Below are 12,888 nucleotides of genomic sequence, written 5' to 3' on the forward strand. Positions count from 1 at the left end.
ATGTTACACCTGTACTATTCCACTGAGGAATGGAGGGTTCAGGCACAATTAGGGCAGCACAGCTGCATGTTTCCTTCAGAGGCTGGAAAGTGGGAGCTCACTTCCATTAAACTTCCCAGCCCCTGCCACACCAAAAGAAGCAGATGTTCTGATCTCTGTCTCAAATGTGGTTCTTGTGTTTCGAAATGCATTAGCATGGTCAGCTGTGGCATCCAGCTGGCAATCTCCACTAATGACTGGTTTCCTTATTTTTGACTATTTCCTTTCATGTCTAGAACTTCAACCCCTGCCTCCTGCTCACCCTTCCTTAGCCCATGTTTTTCCTTGCTAATATTTATGCAGGCAGTATTTGTATCCTTGTGTTTTTGAGACTACAGTTCAGAACTCTACAAAATTAATTACTTCCGCAGGGAACATGAACATAAAATAAATATGCTCACTATCTACTCCCTCTCCCCACCCCATCACTAACACAAAGGCCTGCATCTGCTTGCAATGCAAGGTTTCCCTGGCAACAGGTTCTTCCTGACTCGCTAGAGAAATGGCTTACTACAAAAATGTTCTTAGGATTTCAATAATGTGTGGCTCCACCTTTTCTAAAAATAAGAAACAAAAAACTTCTCTTATTTTGTATTTTTAAGTTTGTCAGGGGGAAGGGGGAATCTATTTTATTTTCCCATTGGAGAGATTGCCAAACCCAGGTTGCAAAGTTTGGATTGGAACCTTCTTGGGAGGTATCTGGTTAGGAGTTTTTTTTGGGGCCCAACTTTTAAAAATCAACTGGCTAAAACAAGTTATCTGAAGCTGGAGATGCAGTATTGTCTAGTGATTAAACCACAAGCCAGGAAAATTGGGTGTTCTATTCCTAGTTCTTGTGTGATCATAAGCAAATCCTATAGGCTCACTCTGCCCTGACTTCTACATCTGTCAAAATGGGGATGAGAACATTTCCCTGTGTCACCTGACTGTGGACAAGGAATTGTATTCAGGAGAACAAAAGGAATGCAGTTGTAGCTGCCGCTGTATGATCGGATTCTTTGTGGCGGACCAATGTGGGGCTGTATAGGGAAGGACGCATCTGACTCTTAAACGTCTGGAGAGTATGTTGTCGTACTTGGCTACAAGGCACTATAGAATTGCAAGTGTTACTGTGTAATTTATTTCTTCCCTCTGCTGTGTGCTCTCAGTCTGTCATTTTGAACAAGAAGATTCTGATGCAGAATCATGATCACCCAAATGTTACAGCTCTGGAGGAGTAGCATGCTTTTGTTGCAGCAATTCTCATTAATGCTGTCTGTAAGCTAGCTTCTTGCAGGGCAGTACCACAGGCAGGTGCTCACGACTGTGGTTAATTGGAGGGACTTGTAGCTTTCTTCCTTTTTTTTGGTAGAATTTTATCATCCAGGATTTCTTATGCCTGGGGACAAGAGAGAATTGAGTATTGTGCAAAAAGTATGCTATCCTTCATCTGCTAACTGCAGTCACCTGTCCTAACAGCCAATAAAAAACGTCAGTCCTCACAAGAATGCCATATTGAGTGAACAGCATTATATAGCCACCTGTTACAGCAGCCAAAAAAAAAAATAGCAGTTCCTTTGGTCGTTCCTATTAAGACATCACTATACAAAACCTTAAGCTAGATAAGGCCCAAGATGTGAGTTCACTTCCTGACACTGAATCCAGCTTGGGCCTGATTTTTTTTTTTTTTTTCCCCAAAGGTGCTGAGCATCCGAAGTGAGAGTTGTGGGTGCTCAGCACTTAAGTCAGGCCCAAGATGTCTCCACTTGACGTATGCTCCTTGTCCCATTTCTATTTGCAATAAACATGAAATAACTGCTCCTAAAAGCCCATTGATTCAACATACGCAAATAGCAAGAGCCTCAAACAGCAAGCATTCAGAAATTTTTATAGCATTCAACGTGTTTCTCACAGCAAACTAAACAGAGCCTACTGAACTATCTTAGCACGGTGCTAACATCAAGTAATGTGTTCAGAATACTGTAGCACTATGTAGCACATACCCCCTGATATAAGTACCTAATGACACTGGATTAAAATCTTAAGGTCACTGCTCAATTTTATATCTGGCAAAACTTCTACTAGTGATATTAAAAGTTGGGGGGGGGTGGGGGTTGTTTTTGTTTTTTTGCTTGTGCAAGAGCTGTTTAACAAACTTTAAAGTCTGACCACATAAATAGTCCCCACACCAACACCCACCCTCCATCCCCTGCCATGGCCTAGGATGGGAGAAATGTCTCTCCTAAGCATTCTCCCTACCCTGTCACCAACAAACAGTAAGTTTTAAGGTGCTTCCATTTCATTCACACTGTCACTTTTACTTAACGTCTGTGCTATAGTTTGTGAGGGGGGGGGGGGTTATGGAAGTGAGGAAAATTGTGGCATGAACTTCTTGAAAGCTGCTCACTAGTTGAAGGCTTGTAAATTTGATATCTAGGGCAGTTTCTGGAATGATGTATACCATTGGGAATAAAGCCAAAGCATTTGAGTAGTCTAACTCAGGACAAAAGCAGGTTGACCATCTCTGTAATACATTTAAATCTGTTGAGAATATGACTGAGAAGTAGAGAAATACATCCAAGCAAAATAATTTAAAAAAAAAAAAAAACCTTGCCACCAGTAATTCAATACTAGAGTGAATATGAAAATCACAAAAGTTAATAACAGCAGGGCAAGAGCATCAGAGTCCAAATTCTTCAGGAAAAATAAGATACAAAATTTATTAAAGTTTAATCTTTGACACTATTGAATTTCTGTATGGATTGCTGCTCTAAATGTAGGAGCACCTTCTAATATACATCTGTTGCTCTTTCCTTGTAATCTTTCACTCTCTGCTGCAGTGCTAATAAACAGACATGCTTTCAGTCCCACTTATCTGCCCCCTCAGGCATCTGAGCAACATCAGGCTTAAAAAAATACAATGGGTCTTTCTTTTAGTGCTATAACTACACTGCTGCAAGGAAAATGGTTGTTATTTTCCCAATACAATGGCATCAGTGGTTCACATTAAACTTTTTTACTTGCAGATGAATCACTTTCCATTATTATTATTTTTTTTTGTCCTGCTGCCAGAGTCACCACAGTCCTTCACCTTCCTGAGATATATGAATTGAACATCTTGCATTTTGCTTTGTGTGCGTGTCCCTCAGATGGACTTGACAAAATAAGGGTCCACATTTCTGTTCTAGTAACATTAGTGTAAATCAATAGTAACTTTACAAAAGTCACTGAAGTTACAATGGCATAAAGCCAGTGTAAGCAGAATCAGGTTCAAAGTTTCATATGCTCTTCATGGACAAATAGCAGATTTATCCTGTGAGGCTTGTATCTCTTCTAGACAGTTGCTTCTGGGAGAGATGTACCCTTGAGATAGGGCTGGCTGACTTTCCCAGTACCCTAGGCCAGCTCTGTGGGGGTGGAAAGGCTGAGAGGGCCATAGCCCTAACCCATCCCATTTGGGGTGATTTGCACCCCAGGGATGTACAGAGCTGTTATGCTTCTGCAAGTGCAGGCAGTTGGATTGGTCCTACCCTGTGTGTATCGTGAATGGGAAGAAACTCTTAGCAGCATCCTTCTGCCCCTGCACTCTAGAATGTGGGCGAAAGACAATCTGCCCCAGGCAAACTGGCTGTTGCATACCCTGTTCCCTCACACCCTGAAAGAAAAGGGAATCTCTCTGCCCAATTTGAAACATGACAAACATTGATGAGAGTTCAGTTATGTATTATGAATGTGATGAATATCACAGTAGCTATGGTGCTAGAGGGAAGGGGCTGTCTAAAAATAAAGACAGATGCACAGTGCAAGTCAAATACTGGCAAAAAAAAAAAAAAAGGAAAGTAAGTTCTTATGTTAAACTAAACTTATAATTTATTACAAGCTACTATTCCTTTGGGTATATTTGTTCTTTGGTGCACATTAATAGGAAAATAATTTACTTTATAGTACATATGATGGGTTGTGGGAGAGCATCTAAAAACTTTGTTTGTTTCTTCTTACTTCTGTCTTTGTCCTGAGTAACAGATTCAAGCACATAAACATTTCATCGACTTGTTTAAAATATCCCCCCTCCTTCCCATTGGAAATAAAATGTCTCCATGAAAATGTTTCCTTAGAATTTGCTGAATTAAATAAGGATTTTATGTAAAATGGAAAAAGTAAATCTTTTAGGATTTAATTTCCCTCCCATGAAATTAATGGTAATCTCTTAAATTGGCCATATGCTAGGATGCCAAGCACTACATTTATGTGATTGCATCTTACACGGCAGAGGTGAGCTATATTAAAAGACTTTATATATCTTATGTGATGCACAGTGGCAGAATTGTCTCCGCTATAATTATGTTATCAAGGAAGCAGACTCATTAGCCATAGCAGTAGACAAGCAAACGTATTTAAAACTGCCCCTCTTGGAATTTGGACTAAAGTGAATGTCATTTTCAGTTCTAAAATGCTCTGAACAGTGTGTCTTTTAAAACGGTTTCTCATTTAAATTAAAAGCTTGACCTGGAGATCATCTTCACATGGGTGGTCGCATCAGTAAGGGCTCTGGAACTGAGCCGTAAATTAAGGAAAGCTATTCTTTGCTATATAGAGTATGATATTCCTGTATCTGTTGCAAAATGCCCACCTGGGGACTTCAATGCTGAAAGTAGGCTTTTTAGGTAAATCAACAAACAAGATTCAACCTAAAAATAAGTACAGTACTTCTCTTGTGAATGTCCCTCACATAGGTAATCAGTGGGGTTTGAATCTGAGATCTTCAGCACTAAAATGGCTTTCAGTTTTTGTGACCTGAGCTAAAAGGTAACTCTCCTCTAGCTGGAACGATAGTAGTAGTTTCATGTCCTCTTATGTGGAGCAGCCACTGGATGGGACAAAGACCCATAATGTGATACTGTAAGTTAGAAATGAATATGTCTCGACCATATATAGAGAGAGTGAGCGTTGGTTTTGTTTTTTCAGGCCACCTGGAGGTTTTGCTAACCCCACTTCAAACTGCTTCAGGCAGTTTGCAGCTTTCTGCTAAAGATGACAGATCTAGTGACTACTGGAAACTGATGTCAGAAGGGGCACTGCCATTTCCACAACACTGCTCATGGTCGTGAGGATGACTCTAGTTCCAATGTAATCAGATCAAGAAGAGACTAGTTAGCAAAATCAGGTCTGACTGTCATCAAAAAGGTTATATGTGGTGGTGGTGTAGCCATGTTGGTCACAGGAAGAGCTCTGTGCCTGCTCAAAAGCTGGTATCTCTCACCAACAGAGGGTTGGTCTAACAAAAGATATTACCTCACCCATGTTGTCTCATCCAAAAGGTTAAGCAAAGATAAGCTTACTGTGCTGGGAAATGAGGAAGCTACTAACATGTTAATTACGTTGCCTAGTGTAGTACTGGAAGGTGCTCAGATATTTGAATGAGTGAGCTGTAAGAAGGGGCACCTACGTTCTTCAGGTAATATGGTAACCATGGCAAGCACTCAGTCCTCAAGCGCCTCTGACCCCCAGCAGTCTGGTGCAGAATCGCAGCTTCGCTTCTGCCTCAGTTTCCCTTAGCATGCTTTCAATAAGTTAAATATACTGAACTGTGCCCCTAGGGGTCTAGTTCATTTAATCCAAAGGCAGAATGTGTTACACAGATAAGCCTCCACCCCAGCTTCTAGCAGTTTCCTTTTTCTGGTGAGTTCCCTCATCAACTCCCCTAAAAAGCTCCTGCCACATTCCCCCCAGATACTTCCCCCCCCTCTCTCTCCTCTGTACCCTGTCTAAACCTTCATAGCCCTTTGTAAGGCCCAAGTGCTCCCTACCTAATTAAATGCCACCCAGCTACTTAGGATTTTAACTCCCCACAAGTGGATCTGGGTTGGTCCATTCTTCTTAGCAGAACCTGCCACAGGTAGACTGGGTGCCTGACCCGCTCAGGAGCCAGTCCCTGTAGTGTATCTTTCCTCCCCAGAGCTGACCTCTGCTCCAAGGTGGGTTCAACATTGGTCACATTCTGTAGCCAAGGGGGTGCTTCCTGCCTTGCTTCCACAAGGAAATCCACAGGTTACTTGGCCATATTTTTATTCTTGTTTGAAGCACAAAGAGACCAAGAGTTGTGTCCCCCACAGTCTTGTGCCCCTTGTAAGTCAAGCCCTCCGGCCACGGCAGAGGCAGTTAATAGCACCGGGCTTTCACTATTGGTAAACCAGACTCAGGCTGCTTATGGTCTCATGAAAAGCAACCTCCCAGCATACACTCCCGCATGCACCCTTCGGAGTTAAGGGTGTCTTTCATCCAGACTAGCTCCTTGTTAGGGTCTCTAATTACAACTGACTGCATCTCTTTTTTTTCCTGCTGTCTTTTGTAAAGGAACCGTGAGACCCCATTTCTGATCCTTTTGCAGCCATAGGACTTTGTGTTATGTTACCGACTGGAGAAGCACTTTTATGCCCCTCCCTTTGTGGGGTCATCATTTCCTTTCAGGTGGCCTTCTTTTTAGCCCAGCTCTGACTAGGGCTTTTCCCTTCAGCAAGCTGAAGTACCACCTCAGACACTCCATCTTTTGCTCAATAGTGCTGTATCTGTGCACCCACCACACCACTATTCTTCATGTTAGCCGGCCGGTATACCTCACTGCCCATTTGATTTATTTTCTGAGGGAGCCTTGCCTTCTCTTTCTTTTTTGTGTCTCACAGTTGGACTTCATTCCACCCTTGATCTTAGCTGGATCTGGAGCTTAGTCGGCACCTTCTGCACCAACAAACACTGCTGTTCCCCAGTGTCCTTCTCAACCTTGAGACAAGCCAGCTCCTGATCCCACGGTATGGCTTGGGCTAAACCCCTGTCTCTTGAGAAGTGCATCTCTTCTAGCTCCTGCTTTACATGAACATTGAAGTGCTCAAATTATGAAAGTTAATATTTAGCTCAAATTTTGCCCATATTTAAATTCTGAGTTCTATATTTGACACCCAGACTTAATTTGGCCCCACCATCATTACTGAGCTGACACACGGGAATCGAAGATTTTTTTGCAATACATGATATGCAGTTAGCCAGCCATAAGCAACATAGCGCAGCCTGCAAATCTTAGTCAAATATGAATTCAAAATTTCCACTGGAACTTGTGTAACTCATTTATTAATTGGTCATGAATTTAACATGAGCTCTATCATGAATTGTCATTTAGTGTTTGCTAAATAAAAAAACTTTTTTTAATTTTAATAAAAGATTTTCATAACCTGTGGACAATTTGGAAAGGAGGAAATTCATCAGACTAATAATTGCAAATTATTCACTGAGCACTATTCAGTACCACCTATAATCTTGAGCTAATAGTAGTCCATAAGTTGTATATACCCTGTGATATGTAGATTTTATGGATATATTCTCACTGATTTGTTTACAATTCAAAGTATATCCCCTTCTCTCTTTATCTAATTGTGTATGTATTAATACTTCTTTAAAGAAATAGGTTTTATACAACATTACAAAATGAAGAATTAATTAGTACCCAACTTCTGGAACATGAAAGATGGAATAACATTTATTTAGCAGCTATATAAACAACTAAGCGTACAGAGCTGGGGAGTGATATATGGGGAGTGTCTTCTCTAGGAAGATCATCAGAATCAGGACAAAAGATTAGCATGGGGTGATATGAAGCAGAGAGAGAGAGAGAAATTTAATAATTATAGCACAGACAGCAATAATTTTCAAGAATCCAGTAATATTTCTGGGTATGTTTGCTGCAAAGCAGGACTTTCCTGCCAAACATTAGGGCATAAAATAAGTGTATCAAAGGCCATCCTTAGATTTCTATATCTAAAGTTACAGTGGGCTTCTTTCCCCAAATGACTACTCTCACATCTTTAAAATGTTATGTATGTGACATCATACATAAGAAAATTTACAGGCTTACCAAGTTAATGTATATTTTACATAATAGTAGGAAATTTCTGGGGAGTTGTCTTTTCACTATTAAAAATATATAGTAAAATCTAATTTCACTCAAGAGTATTTAAAAACATCCAGAGATTCCTATAGCTGTAGCTCATACTTTGAATTGTAAAAAACCCAGTGATTTTTAGTTACTAAACTAAAATTGATTTGAGGCTGGAAATATTGAGTCCTTTAAGAATGGAAATCATCAAAAGATCTCTTTCATTAATGTATAATTCCCTAGCTCTTATCATGGGAGCATAATGCTGTCTGCTATGAGTTCACGATTGAATCTTGATATTTGCTGGTTTTGGACTTAACGTGAAATATCTGATTTATAGTTGTTAAATATTAAGGCCTTGATGACCTTCTGAGCCAGAGCTTCGGTTTGTGCAGGAGAGGGGGTGTATCAGAGAGCAGGCTAACCGTTCCTTGGTGCTCACCACCGGCCCAGGCCCCGACAGGCTTGCAGCTGCCTTGATGTAGCTCCAACTCAGTGGTTCTCAACCAAGGTTACGCGTACCCCGGGGGGTACGCAGAGGTCTTTCAGGGAGTAGGTACATCAGCTCATCTAGATATTTGCCTAGTTTTACAACAGGCTACATAAAAAATCAGTACAAACTAAAATTTCATATGGACAACAACTTGTTTATATTGCTCTACATACTATGCACTGAAATGTAAGTACCATATTTATATTCCCACCAATTTATTTTATAATTATATGGTAAAATGAGAAAGCAAGCAATTTTTCAGTAATAATGTGCTGTGACATGTCTATATTTTTATGTCTGATTTTGTAAGCAAGTAGTTTTTAAGTGAGGCAAAACTTGGGGAATGCAAGACAAATCAGACTCCTGAAATGGGTACAGTGGTCTGGAAAGGTTGAGACCACTGTTCTAAGCCATGCCAAAGTCGAACTACTGACATAGGCCTCTTCTTCAGTAGGAAACAAAGTATGTTCTGACTTCAATATTAGATATCTGGTAACTAGTATGAGGTAAAATCTGAGTGCAGGCAGGGCAGTTTGTAGTTTTAACATATGAGAGTGTCAAGGAGCCAGGCAACCTGTGGAGCTCGGGAGCATAGCAGGCTGGCCACCATGCCTGACCTAGTTTCCATCAAAACTTTCAATGGAACCCACAAGTTCCTGCAGAGCATGTCGATTGCCTCCAATTCAGCATTATCTGATGGAAAACTGTTCCATCAGAAAAGTTTCATTCAGCTCTAACCCTTCTCCTGCTACAGGGCAACAAACTCATCTACATTTCCTAATCATGTCCTCATTTCAGTTGATTGGGTGGGGGGGAATGCTCACAATGATATTGAAATTAAAAAAAACCCATGATTGCTGGTGGTTGTAGATTCACTAGATTTCTTTTTTCACACAGTGCTGTAATGCTAATATTCAGTAACTAGCAAACCATTTTTGTTGCGTCCTATTTACGGAAATCTACCATTTCAAAGCTTTAATATAAATAGAAAATGAACACAACAACCCCTGCCATTATCTATCTTTTCTTTTTGGTGGGCAGTAGTTTGTCTTCAACCCTACATTGAAATGTTTCATTATTTAGACTTGAGGACTTGTCTACACTATGGGTTATATCAGTCTGACTGTTGCTCAGGAGTGTAAATAAGCCACCCTCTGAGTAACATAAGCTACACCGACCTAAGCGCTGGTGTGGGCAGTGCTACATCGGTGGGAGAAGCTCCCTCCTGTCCACATAGCTACCGCCTCTCAGGAAGGTGGTTTTATTATGCTGATGGAAGAGCTCCCTCCCATCAGCAGAAAGCATCTTCACCAGGTGCGCTACAGCAGCACAGCTGTGTTGGTGCATCTGTGCCGCTGTAGCGCTTCTAGTGTAGACTAGCCCTACGTCATCCCCTTATTATAATAACTATAACAACTCGGTAGATATTTCAGCTCAGGTATGTATGCAACAATATTCTGAATGAAATCTTGAGGAGATAAGTCTGCTATCAATAAATGGATAGGGCTGTAGTATGAAGAACAGAACATACGTAAAAAATTAGTCATGACAAAAAGTGAATACAAACCATATTTCAGTAAGTTGATTGCATTTAGTTCTGTTACACATATCACAGTCTGATCTTAACCTTTATGGAAATGATTAATGTCTCAGATAAAATGCCAACAGTTCACCCAAATTATAGATTAGAGAGAATAATAAGACTGGAGTAGTGATGGCAATAAAGAGATTTTGTCTGACTTCAGGGGGGAAAAGTTTAAAAAATAATACACTGTTTCATAAATCAACATATTGAGTCAGGCCTAAAAAAAGCTCAGCAATTCAGCCCCAGGTCTGTATGACTGCTAACTAACCACCTAATGGGTCTGCGACACTGAGTTGGAATCAGACCATTAAATGAGAATTCATAGCAACTTGCTGCCAATGCACTAAATCTGCAATCATTCAAAAATGCGAAAGATACACTTCAGCATTTTCTCATTACCTGATTCAAAAAGTTCTTAGTTTTTCTTTTCAAAAAGATAAAGACAAATAGTCTTTAAAAAGTCTCTAATCAACTTAAACCCTAATTTGGTTCCACTTTCTGTCAGCCAGTTAAGACATGAAAAATTAGGTTTTGGGGATGATGCAGCCTTGCCCAAGTTTTCAGAGCATGAAAGCCTGGAAGAGCTTTTACTGAATCTCTTAGCCACTGTTCCTTCCCTTGATTCAGAATTCTCCAGTTTACAGCCTTATTTGGGAAAATAGGGCTACTGATGTTTTCTCCACTAGCTGAAACTCTCATCTTTACAGAAAGGTCAGTCTTCAAAAAGTGCAGAGGTCTGCCCTCCCAAACCAATGTATTTTAAAATGACTCTGTGTGCTGTGATTGTTTCCTTCATCTGCACATTACTCTAGCAATTATCCAAGAAATGCACTTCAGGAAAACGTTGTATTTATTTCACAATTTGCAACACCACCTTACTTCTCCTTTCATAAGGCTAAGCAGTCTGATTTAGCATAGTAATCAGTTTGAATATACATAGGCTTGGAAGCGTTAGATTTGTATCAATAAATATCAGAAAACATCAGTTTCACCATACGCACACAAACGGACACAAATATTTTCATCCATAAGTAAGAAAAATGCAGCTTGAGAACATATTACAGTCAAAATTCAGTGCTTTAGACTTCTTAATTAAGCTTGTTACAGATGGACTAGCAAATGAATAATAAAAACAGGTATGATGTAAGGATAACTACTTTATACATTTTGACATGTGACTTTGACAACTTGTTTCAGTGATTTATGAAGCTTTAATAGTTTAATTCAACATCTACCATTAAATAAGTGTCTCCCCCAAAATTTCCTGTAATTAAACATTTAAATTGATAAAAATCTTTTTTAAACAAAGCTTAATAACATAAATATTGTGGCACTGGTAAACCAAGTTCCAGTGCTGACCAATGCTGTAGGTGCTAGCTACGGACTGACAAATTCATAGCTGGAAACTGTCAGCTCACCTGTATGCTAGTTTTATTCAGAATAGTTATTCGTCTTATAACAATGTATTTAGTGTTCAGTGTAAATTGCTGTATGCATTAATCTCACTTGCAGTGTCAGTATTCCATGCTGCAAGGAAAGATATAAGTTTTGCTTTCAAACTTTGAAAATGTTTGCTCTGAATTTGTGAACCCAGGCATGGGAATCATCCTCTGTCCATTAAGAAGGCCTATCAAGATAAACTGGCCATTAAGAAACATCACAATACAAAGGATTGGAGAATGGCCCTATCATACTTTGGAAATGCTACATGCAAGGAAGTGTATCTCATAAAGTGGAAGACTAAATATAAAAGACATTCTCTTGTGGCCCTATTTTTTCATCTCTTAGTGTTTGAATTCCCCCAGGGCCAGAGACACTAAACTAAAACTGAGATCCCCAAGGTCAATCTAGGTCTGCCCTGAAAGACATTTTGAACGGACAGATTACCTGTAGGACCATAGATAATTAATTTGTATGTATATGTCTGCATGCTTTAACCTGTAAATACAGGAGAACCTCAGAGTTACGAACATTTCTGGAAAGAAGGCTGTTCATAACTCTGAAATGTTCGTAACTCGGAACAAAACATTAAGCTTGTTCTTTCTTTCAAAAGTTTACAACTGAACATTGACTTATATAGCTTTGAAACTTTACTATGCAGAAGAAAAATGCTGCTTTTAACCATCCTAATTTAAATTAAACAAGTACAGAAACAGTTTCCTTACCTTGTCTCATCTTTTCTAAATCTTTCCCTTTATATTTTTTTAGTAGTTTACATTTAACACAATGCTGTATTTGGGTTTTTTTGTCTCTGCTGCTGCCTGATAGTGTACTTCTGGTTCCAAATGTGGTGGGTGGTTGATCGGTCAGTTTGTAATTCTGGTGTTTGCAATTCTGAGGTTTTACTGTAACTCATTTTTTTCCTAGTTAATAAATCTTTAAATAGTTTATTATAGGATTGGCTACAGACATTGTCTTTAAGATGTAGGGTACTTGTTGATCTCAGGTAAGTGACTGGTCTCTTGGTACTGGAAGCAACCTGAATATTTGGTGATTGTTGGTGTAAGTGCTCATTTATCACTAAATCCATTTTAAGTAGCAAACTTCAGATACCAACTTCCATATTCTGAAGTTCTCCATTCTGGCACTAGGCCCTATTCCCTGCATACCTTTTCACACTTAAAGGGCATATGTTGACTGAGCTAAGGCCAATGAAATTCCTAGAAGTCTTTCCTGTGACTTCAGCGTTTTTTTGTCCAGAGTCCCTTGAGTTCACACGTGAGGGCCCATACATTAAGATGTCACTAGGGAAAAGTTTATGGACCCAGGGGTTCAAATAACTTAGATGAACCATTGCTCATTTACTTTGACACAGAATTACCCTGATTTCATGTATGTCCCTAGACAAATCAGCCTGACTCCAACCTG

Source organism: Emydura macquarii, unplaced genomic scaffold (genome assembly GCF_026122565.2).
Source record: "Emydura macquarii macquarii isolate MOO-44397 ecotype Brisbane River unplaced genomic scaffold, CSIRO-AGI_Emac_v2 contig_302, whole genome shotgun sequence".
NCBI classification, from domain to species: Eukaryota; Metazoa; Chordata; order Testudines; family Chelidae; genus Emydura; species Emydura macquarii.